The sequence below is a fragment of the Mus pahari genome, chromosome 18, assembly GCF_900095145.1.
Source record: "Mus pahari chromosome 18, PAHARI_EIJ_v1.1, whole genome shotgun sequence".
NCBI lineage: Eukaryota > Metazoa > Chordata > Mammalia > Rodentia > Muridae > Mus > Mus pahari.
In genome coordinates, this window is record NC_034607.1 from 47,536,845 (window position 1) to 47,559,358 (window position 22,514).

The following is a 22,514-nucleotide window of genomic DNA, read 5'->3' on the forward strand; positions in this document are numbered from 1 at the left end:
TTGAGAGTTCTTTATTTAGCTCTGTACCCCATTTTTTAATGGGATTTTTTGAGTTTTTGGAGTCCAGTTTCTTGAGCTCTTTATATATATTAGATATAAGACCTCTATCAGATTTAGGATTGGTAAAAATCCTTTCCCAATCTGTTGGTGGCCTTTTTGTCTTGTTGACAGTGTCTTTTAAAATTCCTCAACAGAACACCAATGGCTTGTGCTGTAAAATCAAGAATTGACAAATGGGACCTCATAAAACTGCAAAGCTTTTGTGGGCCTCTCATTTCACTGGTGTGAAAGCAGCCGTGCTGGAGAGAAGACTTCAATGCTGGTTCCCAAGATCACTATTCGTGGTTGTTTTGCCGGCAAGTGGAATGAGCCTGTTCCCTTTTAACTGTCAAAAGGGAAGTCACATATGACAAAGCACTTTTGTTAAAACCAGCCTCTATGTGTGTGTGTGTGTGTGTGTGCGTGTGCGTGTGTGTGTGTGTGTGTGTGTGTGTGTGTGTGTATGTATCTGTATCTGTATCTGCATTTATGTTCTAAAGTAATATAACCAAAACAGGTGGGAGAGGAAAAGAAGAAAAAGAAAAAGCTGAGTTGCTTTGAGCTAATAATCTAATTCATACTTTGGTATTTCCTACCCCAAAATATCCCATGTTGAAGGTTCATCCAAGGTCTTTCCTTGTACCACCCAACTATTTATTATTATTATTAATTTATTTTATTGTCAGATTTCTTCAAACTGTGCTTGTGTTGTAGAAGTTTTAAGTCACCAGATATCTACTCATGGTGATATTTTAGTAGGAGTCAAGAAAGTTACAAAATGCTTTGGGACTGATCTGTCTGCCTTTTGTGGGTTTCTCCATAGCTGTTAAAGATGATGGGCCTGCCAGGAAGGATAATATATTGGGTTTGGAAGCCAATCACATAAAGTCATTATTGTGGTTACACTAATATGCCATGGTACTAACTGGTGTTTGTGGGCTGAGAGAAAGAGCACTGGTTATAGAGTAAGCATCATCTCACGCAAGTGTCGCATGGGGCCTCTGGAAGGTCATGGAGTCAGTTTGCCATAGGCAGGAAATTTGGGCTCACAGAACTGATCAAGCCTGTGCACGTTGACACATTGTTGGTAATCTATAAGAGAATCATGATTGCAATGTTTTCTCTCTGCTCACTTTCCCTGTCTATACAGCCAGGAAATATGCAACCTCAAGTGTTCTGTACCTAAAGAGACGGCATGAGCCTTGTACATCGAAACAGTGAATGCATCTGCTTTAAAGTGAACACGCCATGCAGAGTAGGTGGAGAATGGAAAACTGAGTCCTCCGAGATCACTGCAGAGGCCCAGGACAGTCCTCTTCCCAGGATTCCCTCTGTGCCTTATCACCAACATAAAGGTTTGTCCTCCCTTTTCTGACATCAGCATCAGCCACGACTCTGAAGATACCAGAGCAACTTTGATTTCTTACACTTGAGTTCCAATACTGTGGCACACTGTATGGATGGGAAGCTGGGAATCAAGAGAGATATAAAATGATTTGCAACTGATCCATCTGTCTCCAGTGGGTGCCTACACAGCTATTGAAGTCGGTGGGCCTGTAAGAACAGATAGTATGTTGGGTTTACCTTTGGATCGAGAATACTGTGGTTGGAGAGTATTAGGCAGGGGAAAGCAAGAAGTCCAAAGAACAAATATCCAACCTCTTCTCATTTGAGTGGGGTCTCTAGGTCTGTGTGCTTTCTTGGAGTTAGCAGGAGGATCAGAAGGCTTGATGGCTGAGTTCTCACATACCAATGAGCCCTAACCTAGCACCATTAACACCGTCTCCCAGATCCCCAAGGAGCTGGCATGGAATTCGGCTACTGAAAAGTCATTCTACAGGTTTTATAGCCCCTGTAAAGAGAGGGAGTCTGTCTTCCTCACATGACATACTCCAAATATTTTTACATGGTGTTATAAAGTCTACGCTGAACACGAAAAAGAAAAGTATAGCTTGTTCCCCTAACTATCTAGAAATCCTTATGATAAGTTTGATGACAACTATGCAGAAGATTTTCTTTTCCCTCATCAGACTGGTGAAATCGCATGTATATTATTTACTTTCAAGGAAAATATGCATTGTCCAAACAATGTTGGTCACTTGAAAGATGCATTAACATGCTTATGAGGGCATATGCAATGTGCTTGACTTGAAGACATAGGGCTCAGTGGAAGACAGAAAGATAGTTTCTGTTTTTGTTTTAACCTTGCATTGTAGATGGAAATTTTAAATTGAAGTTCTACTATTTGAGATGGTAATAAGCACATAATAATTTTGTTATGCAGTTTTCAGATCACTTAGTACTAATTTCATATGCTCTAATTGTTTGTTTGCCTAAATCTGGAATGCATGCACCATATTTCCCTCTATAAATATAAATACATTAATGCATTCAGATTGATTGTAACTCACTGGATAACCCAGCATTCTGATAAGTTTTTAGTAAGCAAAGATGGATGTCCTTTAGATGCTTAATGAGTCAGATTCACTTAAAATGCTGTGTATATTCTGAATATGCAAGTTTGAATATAACAGGGTAATATTTAGTTATAGGAGTACGAGGGAGCAGTGAATTCATAACTGTCTATGTAGGTAATTAAAGATGACTAAGAATAAAACCTAAAGCAGACAACTTCTCATGTCAGTTTGGCCGAGTTTGCTATAAGCATTAATTGCTCTTATGAAACCTTGACAGAAATTACAAAGCACAGTGGAACTCTACATGGGTAACTTCTGCTTAGGGTATGTGGACAAAGATGACAATTAAAATGTAAAGAAATATATACATACATATATACATACACAAATGTACATACACACCATATACATACATATATATATATATATATATACACACACATATATACATTACTCCACATATACACACATATACACAATGCATACATACATGTTCACTCACATATACACATACACATACACATACATGCAGACACATATACATACACACAAATACACACATATATATGCATAAACACAAATACATACACAGCAATGCTCACACACACACACACACACACACACACACACACACACACACACACACATACTATACCAGACCCATATAAAGTTATCTGCCAATCAGGAATAGATAGTTGATAAGCAATATTTTCTGAAGACTAAACTGGGAATTTCTACCACCTATTGTACTCATTACTGGATTTATCTGGTATGTGAAAGATAAAACACCACCAAAAAGTTCTCTTTATATGAAAAGCATAGTATCTCATAACTACTTATATTCTCTTTTTAAAAAATGTATTTTTGTGTGTGTGTGTATGTGTGTGTGTGCGCGCAGGTGCCCAAAGAAGTCAGAATTAGTTCACTTGGAGGTGTAATTATTCTTGGAGATGTATTTACAGGTATTTTGAGTTCCAAATTAATGTTCTAGAACTGAGGTCCAGTGCTCTGCAATTGAACCATTTTCCATATCATTGAATCTGATTTTCTAACACACATAAAAACTTAAAAGTTAGAAAACCATGAAATTCAAGCTCTTATTTTAGAGTCAAAAACTTTGGGTCAAAAAATGTAAATTTACAAAGATTACAGAATTTGATAGTAGATAAATCAGATTTTCCTCAGCACCAGTTTCACACTCTGTTCCCACATTACCCTTTAAGAGACTATCTATCAATAGTTCCTTAAGTGGAATTTCCTTTTTTTCCTTTGTCCCATACTCATGCCCACGTGAGAAATGTTTTCCTTTAATTTTTGGTATTAATTTTTTGTTTCATACATGAATATAATGTATTCTGATGGCCGCTCCCCACTCTCCAGTCATCACTCTCAGCCGTGACCTAGTCCTGCAACCCCGTTGTGACTTTGAGTTATTCTGTTTTATGACCTAAAATAGCTTAACCACTTTTTGTTTTTTAAACTTACCATGAAAATTCCTTCTTCAAACATTACTGCATCTAAATCCTCATAGTTGAGGTAAGTTCCAATTTTTCTGAGTGTGTGTGCCTTCTCTCCTTTTCAAGTCTCTTCAATCACTAAATATATATACTAGCATCATTTGATCCCAATTTTAATGACTCTCCCAACCCCCCCAACTAATGAACCTGATTTTCTCAGCAACAATATAAATTTTAAATCAAAAGTTTTGTTAGAGTGGGAGACTTCGTTGAAGTCTCTCCTTGTACATGTTGATTTTGAACTCACTGAAGTTCCATCTGTGAATTCTTTTTACACCCACAACCACCTGATATCATTTTTTTGCATAAATTGTCCTACTCACTGTCATCTGATTAGAAAATAAAGAGGCATAAGTGGAAAAGAGTCAAGAAAAAAGTCACCGAGAGTCCATCCCAAGCTTGACTCCCTCCTCTGGTGTCTTGCACATTCAGTAGAAGTTATTCTGATCTGAAAGTCAGCTTTTCCTTCTGTCATGCAAAGAATCAAATATCTGTCCATTTATTGACCTTTAATGTGCTAGAGCTTAAATGCACATCTTTTTTGATACTAAGATCTATCCTTTTTCCACAATGTCTTGTGACTCAGATAGTAATCATAAAAAAAATGACTCTTCTCATAATCATGAATACTAGGAAAACCTGTATTTAAACAGCCATAAAATTGGGCATGAACTGAATCACAACCTGAATTGTACATTTTTTTTAGTTCTTTTATTTTTGAGATTACTATATAATTATATAATTTTCCTTCCCATCCTTCCCTACATGATCGCCCATGTACGCTTTCTTGCTCTTTTTCAAATTCATCATCTCTTTTTTCATTAACTGTTCTTACATGCATATATGCATATATTGATAAATATATAAATATGGCTATCTCAGTCTGTATAGTATTAATCATATGTATATTTTTCGGGCTGATGATGTGATGGTAGATCTCTAATTGGTGTGCTTTTCTCTGGGGAAGATGGCTTCTCTCACTCTTGGCATTACTTAGTTGCCTGGAGTTCTTTGTGTAGGGCTGTGTGCTTCCTCTCCCCCAGCCACTTAATCAATTTTGACTTTAAAAGGTTTAACTAGCTGAAAGAAAATACAAACTAGCCCATGCACACCATCTGTTCACAGTAAGACACCCCAGTGGTATGAGCCAGCCCCTCCTACCCAAAAAGGAAGCTGATGTTGATTAGTGACTGGCTTACACTTTGCTTGGTGTCAGAACTAAAACTTGTGATCAGACTTAGGATCTTCAGGGTAGTAGTTATCCTTTTATTTGCTAGGCTTTCAATTGTTTCCCCATAAGAATTAAGCCTCATGACTGGTAGGTGTACTTTTCATCAGAGGTTCAGTTGTTACCAGCAATCATTTCATTCTCTTTCGATCACTAAGCTGAATGAAGCAGAGTGATTGACAGCTCTACATGGAGAACTCTCAGCAAATCTCTGAGCAAGCAGTTATGAGGTACTTGCTTTGTTGTCATCCCAGTTCCATTCTCAAAGCGGAGGACATCTAGACTGGATGTAAAGAAGAGCTCAAAGCCGAAACCATGTCTGAGCATATAACACAGATGTAATTGAGATGTCAGAGTGGCTTGAAATGAACAGAGTCATTCAGTGAGTTGACCTGTGTTTCTGCTTATGACCATTAGAAACAAACTTGGGGTAGAAATAGACATAAAAGTCAAGTGTAGTCTGGTGTTGCCTTTTGAACGACTATTTGTACAAATATGATTTCAAAAGCATTTCAGAATCTGAACTGAAATGAGACTACCATATGGCCAGTTCTTCAAAAGGTTAAGTCAAGATCTGGATACAGTTGCTAAAAATGGCAATAGATGTTTTGAACTACCTCCATGTATTAATTTTACACTGACCATCAAGGAAACCAATGTTTGATTTTTAAAGTCATTCTCAGACTTTTTGTGACTATTAGAAGACAAAATCAAGAGGAGAAATACTCCAAGTACTTTTTGGTGTGAGTGTTCATTTTGAAGTTGTTGAGACTGATAACTTTTCAGAATGGTTAGTACAGATGGTCTTGTAATAAATAAAACCTTACTTTGGAGGGGTTTTTTTTTTTCCCTCTACCAATGCCTACACATCCTTTAATACAGCTCTCAGAACTTATCGGAGAATGGTGTGTGTGTGTGTGTGTGTGTGTGTGTGTGTGTGTGTTTGTATGTGTGTGTGTGTGTGCGTGCATGTGTTTTCTGCAGGTATACAATGAAGACAGTTACACAGAATCTCAAGACTGATCAAAGTACAGACATTAAATGACTGTTGAGTGTTCAGTCACAATTGGGCATCTGTATAACTACTACTCTTCATGAGTCAGAGGCCATTGTGGAGGAGTAGGCTGAAAGATTTTAAGAGCCAGAGGTCAGGAGAACTGGAGCAAAATGCTGTTTTCTGGACATGACAGAATCTCTACACTCATGAACTCACAGCAGCCGTGGTTGCATACACATTATAAAGCTGTCCAACATTCCAATGGGAGGAATTCATGAGCACCCAACCTTAACTCGGATGTATGGGTAGCTGGTCACTTTTGAAGTAGGGAGTCAGTTTTCTTTAAATGTGTGGCTCCTGGTAAGTCAACCATGCTCCAATGAATAACTCCATGTATGTATATTTATAGATAGTACAAATTAGAGTTACTGGGTTATTAAATTAATGGCAAACAGCAAAAGGCAGTTTTGGGGATGGGGAGATGGGAATAAATCTGGGAGAAACTAAGGGGAGGAGGGGTGAAAATGATAAAATTGATTATATGAAATTCTCAAATACTCAGCAATGTATTTTTAAAGATATGAATCAATAATGATACAAAAATTTTCTTTGAATGTACTCAGGTGGGCTTTAAAAACTAAAAATAATAAAAATATATTAATATTCAAGAACCTAGAGGTTAATGAGTTAAATCATCTCTTTGAGACACGTACAAAATAATAGAAAACAACTCTCATCCACTTTTTTTTCTATTTTTTGTTATGCTGAGACTTACTTAGATTTAGCTTTTTAGTTAAGAAAGAGTTGTTGAACATACCAACTGCATGACAGGCCCTGTGTCTATTCTTGTATGTATAAACACAACCATCTTCCTTTATACATACAAGAATAGACACAGGGCCTGTATTCCAGCCACAGAAATTAAAGGAGTGTGCTAAGGCTGAGCTACACCACAACTAGACGTGTCTTTTTCCAGTAAACAACATAATTCCGGGATTCACAGTGAGGTTAAATATCCTGAACATGCATTTTGTTAAAATATAAAAATCTAAGAAATTGAAATTTATTATTTATCTATGTCTCTAAGTCTCAATGTCTCAATGTCTCTATGTCTCTACCTACCTATCTATCTATCTATCTATCTATCTATCTATCTATCTATCTATCTATCTATCCATCCATCCACCGTCTATATACCTATCATCCATCTGTCTTATTCATCTGTATACATACATGCCTCAATTCATCACATTATACTCACATTGTGCACTTTGAGTATAAATCTGTCAGTTAATTCTTTTAAAAAGTTATAGTTTGGAAATCTTCAAAACTCCATGAAAGTTTCAATTCAGACCTTAAAATCATGTTTCTTACCCACCCACTTTTTCATGTGAAATTTCATGTAAGTCTTAAAAAAAAGAAAAGTTTACAAAAATGACTTAGAGAAATACTGATTCACGGCAAAGACTGCTGATGCAGGTAATATTAGGGCAAAGTCACTCTTTTAAAGCCCAAAGAATTCACTCAGTAAAAAATTAATTTAACTGAGTTATTTCAATTTTGCACTTGCATAAAATTATTTTACTCAAAAGTTAATATTTGTAAATCCAGTATTTGGTGGAAGAGTTTGAAGTTATTATTATTGGCGTCTGTTCTTTAATCACCCACTCAGTAGCAATTTGTACTCTTTAGTAAGGGAAAACATATGTTCCCATTTGTCTGGGACAGTCCTAGCTTACTGATGTCAATACATCGTGATAAATGTTCTCCCTTTACTCTTAATTTTTTTTTTTAGTTTTCTTGAGCAATTATATACTGAGCCTGTGATTTATTTAGTTTCCTTTTACCTTTCTGCGATCTAATATGCCTATTTTACTCATGAAATTTTAAAAATGTAAGTGATATACTTTCATTTCTCAGCTAAGAACCGTCCAATGGCCAACTAACATAAGCATGAATTGTACACATATATATTTTTTAAGCCCATGATGGCCACATCTCTGCTGTAACCTTTACACTTCACTCTTGTACTTGATTCTGCTGAGCTCCAGCAGAACTTTAGGATTGGCCCTAAAATGTGTTCCCACCTCTGAACTTTCACATTCTTTATTTCTCACCTTTCCTGGAAACACTCAGATATTTATATGATTTGTTTCCTCAGCTAACTTAGTTTTCTAATTAAGTTTAATGTCTTCCAATTGCCATTTATAAGATAAATTCCCATCCATACTTCCAATAATCGATTGTTATATTCTTTGACTTGAATGTTTGAATTGTGTCTATCATACACATATTCAGATATTTCTATTAAGATATATTAATAGACTAAGTATACCATTTACACTATTTTTAGTTCTTCAGCACAGCTTAAGAAACTAGGTATAACACACCTTTGACCAATTTAGAAACTGAAATTTCAAAATGACAATTACAGTTTCCATATGGCATCTCTCTCCTTCGAGATACTTTGATTGGCAAACAGTTGCTTTTGACATATGTGTGCACTCTTTTGATGAATATGGATGCAGGGCAGCTACTTCACTTTGAAAAATAAGGCTGTAATTGAATCAGAGATACTTAGAAACTGAGCATTTCTAGAAATCCCCCAGTGCAGTCAGACAGGAAAATTCATTAAGGAATAGAAATATAGGTGGAAGACCAACAAGCATGATCCATGCTTCATTGTGTCCTTTTGTGGTTGCCCCTTTCACATCAAGTAGGACCCTCAGTGGTCAGCACCACCTCATCCAATGCATCTGTGGGAGTCTGGGCAGAAGTTAGTGGTAAGAAGGTGCCACTGTCTGTCTTATGCAAAGTGTGCCACTGTTTCGAAAAATGCTAAAAAAAAAAAAAAAAAAAATCTATGAAGTGCCTACCATGTCACTCTACTCTCCACTGTTCCATAAAGCAACATCTTAGCCATCAGCATTGCTTACATTGTTCCTAAACATATCCCAAATTTTACTCTCAGTAAACTGCCTCCTTTCCTAACATCCCTTATAAGATTCTGGTTTGTTTTGTCATGTTCTCTCCAGGTCAATGAATATATAGACAGAGAAGCAAAGTGAATATAGCTCTAGAAATGAATTATAGCCTATAGAACCTACAGTCATCGTTATACCCCCAGTGTATTTCCCTTGCATCACAGTATTCATCTGGCCTGCACACAACAGTACAACCATTTCTGCCCAGTGAGCATCACAGAATTCCCCAGGGTTCATAATACAATGGTGATATAATAGTGTGTTTTCCACATATCTGCAATGGGCTTGACATCTGTACAATAGCTCATAGACTTTGTTTTGCCACAACTTTATCAACAGTACTAAATTTAAAGAACTATTTCTCAGACATTTTGGAAAATCTGGTTTGCAGCATTGCTCAGTATTTAAAGATATAGTTCTCAACATATGGCACTAATATTCATGATCTATTTCATTGAAAGTAAATGATTTTTCAAGTACTTATGGTATACTTTTTATCTATACCCAAAATGATAATGGGAGAGAGAAATACTTAAATGTACATATTAGTTACATTCATTATCTGTTTAGTTTCTGTTTTTCAAAGCAGTATAGGCCCTTTACTTTGGCTCTAAGACACATTAATTGATCATATTAAATACATACTAACAGTGCTCTAATTTAAGTTTTATGGAATTTTGAGTGTCTATTATTAGCATCCTGGGTGCAGAGATTTTTTCCTCAAAATTTCTTTCTTTTATTCGTGTGTGTGTGTGTCTGTGTGTGTGTGTGTGCACGCGTATGTGTGTGTGGTGTGTATATGTGTGTGCATGTGGTGTTTATTGTATGTGTATATGTATGTGGGGTGTGTGTGTATGTGTGTGTGTGTGTGCGTATGTGTGTGGTGTGTATATGTGTGTGCATGTTGTGTTTATTGTATGTATATATGTATGTGTTGTGTGTGTGTGTGGTGTGTATGTATGTGTGCATGTGGTGTTTATTGTGAGTATACATGCATGTGGGGTGTTTGTGTGTGTGTGTGTGTGTGTGTGTGTGCATGTTTATATTATGCATTGCTTGAGATCAGAGGACTACTTTGAGTCTTGGCTTTCACCAACCTTGTTTAAGACAGGTCTCTGTGTTCACTTCTGGATTCTCCAGATGACTCGGCACAGGGACTTCTGGCCTTTCTACTCTCTCTGCACCACTCCTATCTCTACTAGGGAACACAGGAGTTACAGATGCACACTAAGTGCCTGGTTTTTCACTGGTTTGGGGTTTTGAAGCCATGTCCTTGTGACTGCACAGCAAACAGTTTTACTTACCACACCCTTCAGTGTTTTTAATTACTCAGAAAGTTATGCTATCTAATTTATGAATTTCTGTGGATGTTTACAGTTGATGTGGTACTGGTTCCTGATAATATTCTTAAATGAAGCTTATCCAGGTCTCTAGATACCTAGGGGTTAGGAGTATACTATGCTTTGTGCCTCTAATCTTTCTTGTTCTCATTACTCCTGTTGGTTCCATAATCTCTCTCTCTCTCTCTCTCTCTCTCTCTCTCTCTCTCTCTCTCTCTCTCTCTCTCTCAAAGCAAAAGAGTACTTATGTTAAAATAGCAAAACTACCTCTAGGGAAACAATATAATAGGCGATTATGAATGTGTACTGAAGAGATACAAGAAAGTACAATAGAAAGTGGATTTGACATAGTCCTCTGCATGTTCACGAGGAGAGGAGGAGAAGGAGGAAAAATGATGTGCTTTCATTATATCTTCTTGCAAAAATCTGACCAATTTTTATTGCTTTAGCTTTAGTTTTTATCATAATTTTTGTTGAACTAAATGCATGACTCACAATATTGGTGCATATTTTACATTCAATTTCCAGAGGTCCTGAGCTCATAAGTGTAATTTAAAATGTAAGTTGAACATCAAGTGGGTTTTTGTTCTTGGGTTTATATTTGTGAATTTGAATTTAAATGGGATTTAACACATATGGGAGAATTATAATACTTCCTTTTAAAGATTCTTATCTTATTTTTATCCAAATTCCCATGCTCTATGACATTGAAGAGTGCTGGAAAGGATGATTAGAATTTCTGTACAATTTATTCAAATATGAACAGCATGACAGCCATGATAAGGATGCAAATATAGTCATAAAGAATGGTTTAGCTTCCATTTCAATAGAATGTCCATGTGACATTCTGAAGACATTAAATTTTGTAGAGCAATTAATATGGTTTCTTAATTAGCTGACACTTGGAAGGAACATTTCAAGTGATTAGTTTATTAAACATATGAAATTAAATAAATGTAATCCAAAATAGAGTCATTTTGTTCTAAGAATTTGATGGTAATATACAGACTATTTTTCACATATTAATTTGATTAATTCTTACTTTTTTGAAACCATTATTGGATAGTGTAAGCAGATGATGTTAGGCACATTATTTAATTGTTTGGGCATTGGCAACACCATCAGTAATGTATTGGGTATTGGTCAGGGTTAATGAATGAGTGCATGCTATTTTCCTATAAATGTGAGGATAAAATAGTAAGGATTCAACATCTATCAAGATAGATTTTAGTAACTTGCCTTCAACATGCTAGCAAGCTGTATAGTTGGCATTTGACTATTGATTTGTCTGATCTTGAACTGAGGCTTTCAACACATAAAACAATTTTCATCCCACTGAATGTACTACTTCATACCTATGAATAACACAGTAGTAAATTTAATTAGGATTTGCAGATAGTTTGGTAAACACGTTTCTTGACATTAAATTTAATACCTTGCTATTGAGAGTGCCCCATAATGGCACTTCATGTATGATTGTGTCTTGCCTCTCAGAAGACAGGCTGCTAGATGGAGAGACTGAAGTTACCCTCTTACGTATTGTCATCATTCATTGCAGTCTAATACAGTACTCTGAGTAAACCTTCAGTGTGTTCCTTTGTCACATCTTCCTCAAAAACATGCCACTCAGAAAATAATTTATGATACTGGTTGCTCCTGGGTTCTTTGCCGTAACATTATGACTTAATTATTATACTATGTTTATGTCTCTTAATACTCATAAATCTAGAATCTGGAGAGTTGTTTCAGCAGGTAGGAGCACATACTGCCCTTGCAGATGACGTAGGTTCAGTTTCCAGCACCTGCACAGAAGCTCAACACTTCCTGTAACTCCCCTTTTGGGAGATTTGACGTGTGTGTGTGTGTGTGTGTGTGTGTGTGTGTGTGTGTGTGTGTGTGTGTGTGAATGTAGGCAAAACACATATACATATATACACATAAAATAAAAACTGATAAAATGAAATATTAATAATTCCATGTACATCTGTGTTTATTTTTGATACTGGGAGTGATAGTGTTTTGGCTCACCTTTGTAGGATTAAGAATAAAAAGTAATTTAATGGTCTTCATCAACCAGAGTCTTAAGACAATTCATCTCAGAATGCCGAATCATTCAAGAAACTTAAAAGAAGTCATCTCTACCCGTCTAGAAATGTGACCATTCTTCTCTTAGCATACTTAGTGATCAGAAAATGAGTCAGACTTAAGGGAAACACATATTGCTTATACGGATGATATAATCATGAGTTGTCATAAGATACTATTAGTATTTTGCAAACGTGTCCTGAAAAGGTGGTTATGATTTCACAGAAAGTAGAGAATTGTAATGACTGGGTTCGCTTTTCAAATTATACAGTCAATAACACATCAAAGAGTCAGGCAGAAACTCACACTGAATCTCACAGTTAAGAACCATAATGTCAATTTGCATAGTTTATATATTTTAATAATTGTGGCCAGTGTTCACACAGGATTTGGGCTAAGGAGTATGAAACACATCCACCCTTAGCACTCATTATCCTGACACCTGCTTCTCCTCACAGACTTGCCCAGGATCTTCCTCTCCTGATTTCCTCAATAATGGCATCCAAATGTAGGCAACTGTGACAGGATGTTTTAAGTAGGTCTTGGAGACTGAACTGGGCCCCCACGCCTGCAAGCAGTTTATCCACTGAGCTATGTCAACAGCCCTAAAGTGATGTTTATCTTTATAAAATTTTGGTATATTTTTGAGATAAATTAATATTAACATTTTTTTCATAAAGGTATACACACCCTCTCCCCAGAGTTCTTGGTCCCTACTGGAAAGATAAAAGGTAAATGGTGTAACTTTTCATTACAGAAACCTGCACATTTTTTTAAATTACTACTACCAGAAGTAATATACCCATTCAAGATAGCTGTGCGATGATTTGTTAAGCAATATGAAATTTCATTTAGCAGTAACAGTTAAGAGCCATAATGTCAATATGCATAGTTTATATATTTTAATAATTGTGGCCAGTGTTCACACAGGATTTGGGCTAAAGAGTATGAAACACATCAAATATCTAAGTCAGTTCCATCTATAGACAAGAAGTTCTGTTTACATCTGCCAGAGTTTTTAATAAGAACTTCTCATCAGCAAATATTTTATAGGCTATCCTTTGATTTTTCTCTGTCCCTCTCCCCTACTTTCTCTCTCTCCCAGAGAGACTAGGTAGCCCTAATTGGCTTAAAACTTAATATTTCCCTATCTCTGCCTCACCAGTACTGGCATTTTCAGACATTTCCTACAAACCCTGGCTTTTATTGTTATTGTATAATCTTCAGCTGTAGACATTTCACTCCCTTTGTTACAATAAACTAGACTGTTTATTATGTTTTTATTGCAAGCCGTGATTCTTAGTCTTGGCTGCATGTTGGAATTTCGTGGGGGTGTGTTCAGAAACTGAACGACCCCAGTCTGGTCCCCACCAGACTATTCAGTTCATCCGAGGTGTTGCTGAGATTCCCTTTCCCTAAGAGACACAACAGTGCAGACAGAGCTGAGAACCATGATTCGGTCAGGAAGCAACAGTAATGGCAAGAGAAAGATGGCTCCTTCTAAATAGTGCTAAATGCCACAGTCTCCCTTTGATTCTTTGTGTAGTTTATAAAAATATCTGGAGTAATGTTTTGATGTACGTTTTTCCTAATCCCTTAACATGAGAGGATATGTAATTTTTAAGCAGCTGAAAAAGGTGTTGCTTGGGCAGGGCAGTTCACTTATGACCTGACGGTCTAGGGAATTTCCACTGCTATTCATCGACCTGCAGAAATAAGTCTCTCTGTTCTTCAAAATTTTCCCCAGTAGGTGGTTCCTCGAGTCTTATGTTGTTTGTAGTTTTGTTTTTTTAATCTTCTTGAGATTTTGAATGTTCTGCCTGGAACCAATCAATGTCTCAGGTTTAAGCACCCCAGCAAATAGAGCTGTTTAGGATTTTTTTTTTTTTTTTTTTTTTTAAAGAATAACCAATGGTATTTTCCCACCTAAATCCATACTAACTCTTGCTCTCCTATAGACTCTTTCCACTTCCATCATTCCCTGTCAAACCTCCTTGGGCACATTATCCTTGTACCTATTATGAAATAATAAATCACACAGGACCACAAAGTACCCTTTCTGGCTCCACAATGAGGACAAAAACCATCAAATCTGTGTTGTGTGCTATCTGGACACATGTTAACTTTTGTCACTTCAGGTTCCTCTAACCTACAACATTAAGTCCATTCCATTCCTGTATGAAACACTTTAGTTCTCACAGAGTAAGATCTTAGAATCAATTTTCTATAATGCATAGTCACATCTCAATGGTGAGGAGGTTGTGAGTCACCGAGGTTCTAATATCCTCTCTGACTTAGAGTTTCTATTGCCATGATAAAAGATCATGATTTAAAAAAAACAAAAACAAAAAACAAAAAACTAACCAACAAACCAACCCCCCTCTCAAAAAAAAAAAAAAAATCTCAAAAGAGCAACTTGGGTAATAAAGGGTTTATTTCATCTTACAAAGTCTCAGGTCATAGGGCAGACAGTAAAGTTGGGAGCCTGGAGTCAGGAGTTGAAGCAGAGGACATGAGGGACATTGCTTGCTAGTTTTCTTTACATGGCTTGCTCAGCCTGATTTCACATTAAGCTCAATACCACCTGTCCAAGTTATCACTGTCCCCAACCCTGTCAATCATTAATCAAGAAAACTCACTACAGAGTTGCTTGCAGGCAATCTGATGGAGGCATTTTCTCAACTGATGGTTCTCTGAGATAACTGTATAGCTTGTGTCAAGTTGACAAAATAAAATCACAGCACCCTGAATTTTTTTCCTTGGGTTGGGCTATCAACCTTAGAACAAGATGGTGTGCATGCATGCTCTAGGTAAAGCTGGAGGGAGGCAGTGGGGGATAGATATGACCAATATAAATAGTATAAACACATGGAACTTCAAATGTATGTCACAAATCAGAAAGGACAAGCGGCTTGGTTGCCATTAAGGTTATCTACTACACATAAAAATAGCAGCCAATCATTTTTATCACTTAAAGCTGTTTCCTAGATTTGTTTATCAGGGGGACAAGCAGGCACAGACATTTCACATGAGTGTGAATTTGAAATGTGCTTGGTGGTATGCAAATGAGGGAGAAGCAGCAGGCAACAGGTATGCACTGCACCTCTTCAGGACTGCCGCCAGCATCAGCAGCCTTTCTCTGACCCTTCCCTGTACTGAGACCTGGGAGGGTTCCTGCTGTGCTGTGCCTTTCTGCAAGCCAGCTGGTATGCGATGTTTAGTTAGGCGTTTTAGAGACACTCTTCTGTTCTTTTCCAGGCCTGTTCCACGTTAGCTAAAGTTATGACAGCTACGCTCTGTTAGTAAAGAATGTACAATCTCTTCCTCTTCCTCGCCTCTCTCCTCTTCTGCTCTCCTCTCCTCGCCTTTTCTCCTGTCTTCTTCTCTCCTCCTCTCTTCTCCTTCCCTCCTCTCCCCTCTCCTCCCCATCCCTCCCCCTTTCCTCTCCTCTCCCCTCTCCACTTCTTTTACTTTTCTTTCCCCTTCTTTTCCTCTTACATTTCTCTTTACCTCTCCCAGAATATTAGTATTCTTTAGTACAGTTAAACCTACCTTAGAAGGAAAATGCTAAGTTTAAATGTATTATGAATTTAATATATTTCCAATGTAAATGGATAGATTAAAATAATAGTTTAATGCAAATTCTATTCCTTAGTTCTGTATCATGATAGTGATATTGTATCACTGAAGTAAAACTACATCTTTTCTTTTTCTGCCTTTTTTTTTTGTTTAAGTGAAGTGAAACACTTACAGCTTAGACAAAAACACTATGTATACTTCCTCTATATTTGTCAAACCTTTCCCCAGAAACCTAATATATCCAGAGAACATTTCACTGTGCAGTGTTGCAAACTATACTTGTTTATTCATTATTTTCCATGTCACATTTGTTACCAGAGAAAACCAATCATGTTAAATATTTCGGCCCTCCCTCAACAACATGTTATGTCACACAATTGAAACCTAAATTAAAAGGGTAGTCGGGTCAAATCTGACTTGAATCATACACACATTGTGCTTAACAAGATAAAGCCAGAGCCTAAATTTTATCAGTTTCATCTTAGAAAAAAACACATGTATTTTGTAGGAAATCATACCTTGTGATTTCCTTCATAACTTTTATGAGTGTTTGGCAGATATACTTGGCTCACAATATTGACAGAACTCCTTCGTTTAATGACCACAGTTTGGCAACTCTCTGGAGTGGCATTTCAAAATGCAATGAACATGATTGGCTGGTTAACTGGTTTTCCAGAAACTAAATTAGTCACGGAGATGCTTGCGTTGTTACCCTTGTCTTTATGTACGCACTTTGACCTTGAATTCCTGAGTGGGAGCTTTTCCTATTCTGGTACAAGCCACTATTGTCAAAGTGTGACTAAGAAAATCATGTTGATATTTAGAAGAATTTTCTTTCAAGTGGTTAAGACTTTGTATCTCTACAAGGAAGAAAGAAGAAAAAAAATGCCAAGAGTACTTAGAAAAATGCAGGACATATAGCTAGCTTTAGCCATTTTGACTCACATACGACACGCTTGTGAAAACAAACCCGGAATCTTTAAACAGGATGTGACCAATCTATGAGCTGCTGAGAAAAACTGAAAAACTGGCTTCAGTTGCTAAAAATAATAATGCCTTTTACCAACCTTTCCTTGTTCATTCAAGAAGAACTAGCCACACATATATTTGCTAGCTTCCAATGAACATGCAAGAAAACTCAAACATTGCACCCACCCTACCCTAAAGCACACAGAGTTAAGCAGGACCTCATGCGGCCCATCCCAAAACATGCTGGCAATATTAAGGAAAAACTAGGTTCATAGAAATCTGAATGATGAGTGACCCAGGAAAAAGAGATATAATTTGCCAGCCAATCTGGGTCATTACTTTCCTTTAGCGGTTAAACTCCCCTGCTTGGTGTCAAATACCTCAGTCATCAGCCTCAACCCGAATCTCAATCTCGCTCTAATTTTTTTTGGCATCCTCCCCTACGAACATCAAGGGCTCTGCTGGGAGTAGCTGTGTATCATCTCTTATGTAAGTTTCATAAAAGCTTTGCACCTACCTCTGTCAAGCCGTCTCTGTTTGCATGGGCTGGATGAGAAACCGACCAGCTCTGAAGGCTGCTCCAGATAGACCAGAAAGAAAGGAGCCGGGAAGCCTGTCCTTAGTGTCTCTAAGCATGGCTGCATAGCTGGCTCTTAGCTTATCTGTGCCTTTCGGCTTTCGCTTCCATACATGGACCTGTTCCCAACAGTAACGCCAAGCTGTCGAGAAGCTATCTGGCAGCTCTCAGGCTCATCCGACACATGGGTGATAAAAATACACATATAGACATCCTTTCAGCCAGCCCGTTTCCCACCCACAATTCTGCCACTACACACGCTTACAAATATGCTTTAGATTGGCAGTCGTATTCTCCGGATTTTGGCGTATAATCAATTTCTACCTGATTCAGACGCAAAGTTTGCAGGGTGTGGGCTTGCTTGATTCTGGTTGCTTACCAGCCTCTTCACACTGAGAGACTTGGTAATAAGCTGCTAATGGGACCCGAGAGACATTTATTAGATGAATAAATGAATGAGTGATGAGTGAATGAATGAATAGTAGCTGAATGAACACTACTCCCCTATTGCATTACATGTGAATTACTAGGTTTATTCTCGAGACATCTATTGAACTGGAAATGATTCTTAACCCTCTTGATTCACCTTAAAGGAAAAGCAGAGGGCTAAAGCTGTCAAAATCTCTCTGACAGGAGAGCTGGGTTTTTATTTAAACAGCTTTACATTTAGGTTATTAGGTGGCAGGTGTGTTAAGCTGGGAAGACATGGGTGAGAAAATAGGATTTAGAAAATGTTCTTACTGTTACAGAACACAAGCCTACGCGAATAAGAATTGTTAAGTTTGTTCATTATCACTGATTCGTTTTTTGTGGCATACTACTCTGATTTAATCCTTAATCAGGGAATAAATCTTACCCTGGCAAGTAGAGAGGGGGCCTCTTAGTGGCATATAGACTGAGCCTTTTTGTTTTGTTTGTATTTTACTTACTTGTAATTTAGGCTTTCATCTTTCAGGTTTTGTTTTAAAAGTGGAGTTATCCCTCTTATTCTCAATGTCTCTAATATGTGGCACTAATCCCTGAATTCATTCATTTTAGCTAAAAATCAATTTCATTGCTTCTCACTAAGGGTAATTTCTGCAGGTGATATATGCACACATGCACCTATAGTAAAATACTCTTAAATCTGAATTGGTTTTAAAATTTCTATTATAAGTTAAAAAGGGGCAAGCTAGTATGGAGATGCCTCAGTCCAATCCCAGCCCTTGGGAAGCGGAGGCAAGAGGACCAGGACATTAAAGTCGTGCTTAACTACACAGCAAGCCTGGGCTATGAATAGGAGACCCTAGCTCAAAACAAACAAACAAACAAAAAAGAAAGGAGCCTCAAAAGAACTATGGGGAAGAGAATAAATAATACAAAACTATGTCGTAAACGAAAGCACAGACAAGAAGCATTGGTGGAAAGCTTAAGGAATCTCATGGGTAAGTACATGGTAGAAAAGCAACAGGTTCAGAATGATGATGTTTAGTAGGATATATATATATATATATATATATATATATATATATATATATATATATATATAAAATATAATAATATAATATAATAATTTATATATATATAAATCTTTTTATTTCTATATCAAACTAGATCTAGTCTATTAAAATGATAATTTTAATATACAACAAATATTAAAAAAAACAAAAAACAAAACACAAACTCCTGTAGCCAAGTACTTGGCATGGTTGATGACCACCTAACTCAGAAGCCATTTTTATGGTATAGGTGCTGTTGATGTTTAATCTTCCTTTGTCTTTTTTCTACTTAAGTCCTAAGCAAAACCCTTTATTTTGTTGGTTCCTGTATCTAGGGATGACCAAGTAACAGTGTTTCAGCCAATTAGGTTTCAACAAACCAGCAGGTGACCTCCCAGGAAAGCTTTTATTTACCAGTCATAGAATGGCCCAGGCTTTGTCTCTTTCTGCCAACTTCCTCCTTGAAGAACAAACGTGAAGCCTCAAATTATATCAAAGTGAGATAGACTTTAGAACAAATGTTACACAGGAACACAAGAAGAGTAGAAATCAGAATTAAACTACTACCCCTCAGTTCTTCCTGCTGTCACTGAGTGTCACTCAGGCAGAGAGCCTGAGGGAATCACACTTCATGTTAAAGCCTGCATTCCGGATAACGAACTCGGATGAAAGGCTCTGGTCATCACTGCACTCCTTGATTCTTTCTGACTGCATGGTACTGTTTGTATCATGTAATTCTACTCCCTCTCCTGTCAAGACAAGAGCCATTTTCCTAAGGACAGACTTTATTCCACAGACTAATACAATGTTGCATCTTAGTGCATTTTAAGATGCTAGGTATTTATTCTACAAGGTGATTGATACACAGGCCCAGCAGTGACTCCGCAGCTAAATATAACAGAGATGGGGTGTCTGCTTTCTGTCGAGAGGACTTGAAGACATTTGCTTTGACTGGCTGAACTTCAAAACTCTTGGGAATTCTGCTCTGATGTTAGGAACATCCAAGGTATGGAGTGCTTGTGTATTCCAAATTGCCATTGCCATTTTGAGCTTGCCAAATTGAATTGGCATGTTCTTGGTGAGGCTGCAGCAAAATGGGCCAGTTTCTTGATGTGCCTGGAATGGGCAGTACTCTAGGGAAAGTGAACTCTCAGGAGACTCAATGGATTCAGGTTCTATTTCCTCCCTACGCTTAGGGATGATTTACAGGCAGGCCACCTAAATATCTCATGGGAAAGATAAAGTTCTTATCCAGGGAAAAGGAGCAAAAGGATTCCTTTGAACCTTCGGGGGGGGGTTATGACTTTATTGATCAACATGTATTTGCCTCACTCTGAGAATAAGAAGTGAGTACAGTTGTCTGGGTATGCTGTTTCTTTCAGGGTACATTCAGCAGCTGTTCATTCAATGAAGTGGATTGCATCTTTTGTCAAAAGTACATTCACACAGACACACAGGCACACAGACACACAGGCACACAGACACACACACACACACACACACACACACACACACACACGCGCGCGCGCGNGCGCGCATGCACACACACACACACACACACACTCCAGTTTCACATGAGCATAGCCTCTGTCTTGTGACTCAACTCAGTGTTTCTCCTGAAGTCTTTACTTCTATCGTATACTCTGAAAGACTCATAATAATTCTCCCATTAACTTTTCTGCCTTTGGTTATTGAATTTGATCTCCTGTAGGTCGGGAACTTTGTATTATGTACTAGTGGATCTCCTGCATCCAGAAACATCTGTCCCATACAAATCACACCTTAGCATGTATTTATCGAAGAATCCAATGCACTGCAAAATTAAAAAAAAAGGATAATTGATCATTACCTATCAACTAGTGACCATTAACTTGGCAGCTCTCTGATTCTATAAGAAGTTATAAACCATAGATAGCCTCTTGTACATGTGGATAATGAGTAGATATAGGAAAAACAGAATTTTAAAATATCGACAACATTCTGATTTACTCCGATAACCTGGGAATTTCAGTTCCTTGAGAATGTTGGCCATTACTTTGTGCTGCTCATTTGCATATCAATACAAAACTTGGAATTTGATACTTATTATCCAGAATTATGACATTTAAAAATATTACTGATACTGTTATTAGTCAATCATTATTTTTCTTTCTTTGAGAATGAAAGGCATAATAAATGATACAAGATTTGAAAGAATTTTGAGAAGGGTGTGTGGCCCCATCCCTCAACCTGAGGCTGTGCCTAACCTCTCCATATGATCTCTATAGGTTCTCCCTCCCCTTTGTGGGGTATTTAAGTTAATGTCATCCCCATTGTGTCCTGGGAGCCTCTTGCCTTCCTGGCGTCTGGGACTTTCTGTTGGCTACCCCAGTTCCCCATCCCCCATTGCTACATACCTCTGTTCAATTTCCTGAACCTCTGTTCATCTCCCCCATCTCCTCCCTCATCTAATCCTGTCCACCATTTTTCCCTCCTGTCTAAAGGGAATATAGGGACAAAGTGTAGAGCAGAGAAAGGAAAGACCATCCAGAGACTATGCCACCTGGACATTCATCCCATCTGCAGCCACCAAACTCAGTCACTACTGCTGATGCCAAGAAGTGCTTGCTGACAGGAGCCTGATATATCTGTCTCCTGAGAGGCTTTGCCAGTGCCTGACTAATACAGAGGGGCATGCTGGCAGCTAACCATTGGACTGAGCACTGGGTGCCCAATGGAGGAGTTAGAGAAAGGATTGAAGGAGCTGAAGGGGTTTGCAATCCCAAAGGAAGAACAACAATATAAACCAACCAGACCCCCCCCAGAGCTCCCAGGGACTAAACCACCAACCAAAGAGGACACATGGAATGACCCATGGCTCCAGCTTCATATGTAGCAGAGGAGAGGATGGCCTTTTCTGGCGTCAGTGGGGAGGAGAAACCCTTGGTCCAGTGAAGGCTTGATGCTTCAGCATAGGGGAAAGCTAGGGCAGTGAGGTGGGAGTGAATGGGTGGGAGGGGGAGCACTGTCCTTGAAGCAGGGAGAGGGGGTGTGATGGGAGTTTGTGGAGGGGAAACTGGCAAGGTGGATAATATTTGAAATGCAAATAAATAAAATAATCAATAAAATATTTTAAAAAAATGAATAGTTTTCTAGGAAAGCTATAAAATATGCATTATGCAGCTTCAGTATATTTAAATTGTTAGCTTCTGCTTATTTGAGCTATTTTTTTTCCTTTTTTTATTTTTTATTTTCTTTATTTACATTTCAAATGCTATCCCAAAAGTTCCCTATCCCCCCCCCCCGCCCCTGCTCCCCTACCCAC

General features: G+C 37.7%; 1 protein-coding gene across 12 annotated transcripts in view; it reads right to left on the reverse strand.

The window, feature by feature from the left end:
- The window catches only part of Slc8a1 (solute carrier family 8 member A1), a 350,274-nt gene extending 332,504 nt beyond the window's left edge, over positions 1–17,770 (reverse strand). For all 12 annotated transcript variants that reach the window (XM_029531202.1, XM_021218592.2, XM_021218588.2 and 9 more), the window contains exon 1: positions 17,673–17,770. The gene's annotated coding sequence lies outside the window, so the exon portion shown is untranslated. The remainder of the gene's footprint in view (positions 1–17,672) is intronic.
- Positions 17,771–22,514: the final 4,744 nt, after the last annotated feature.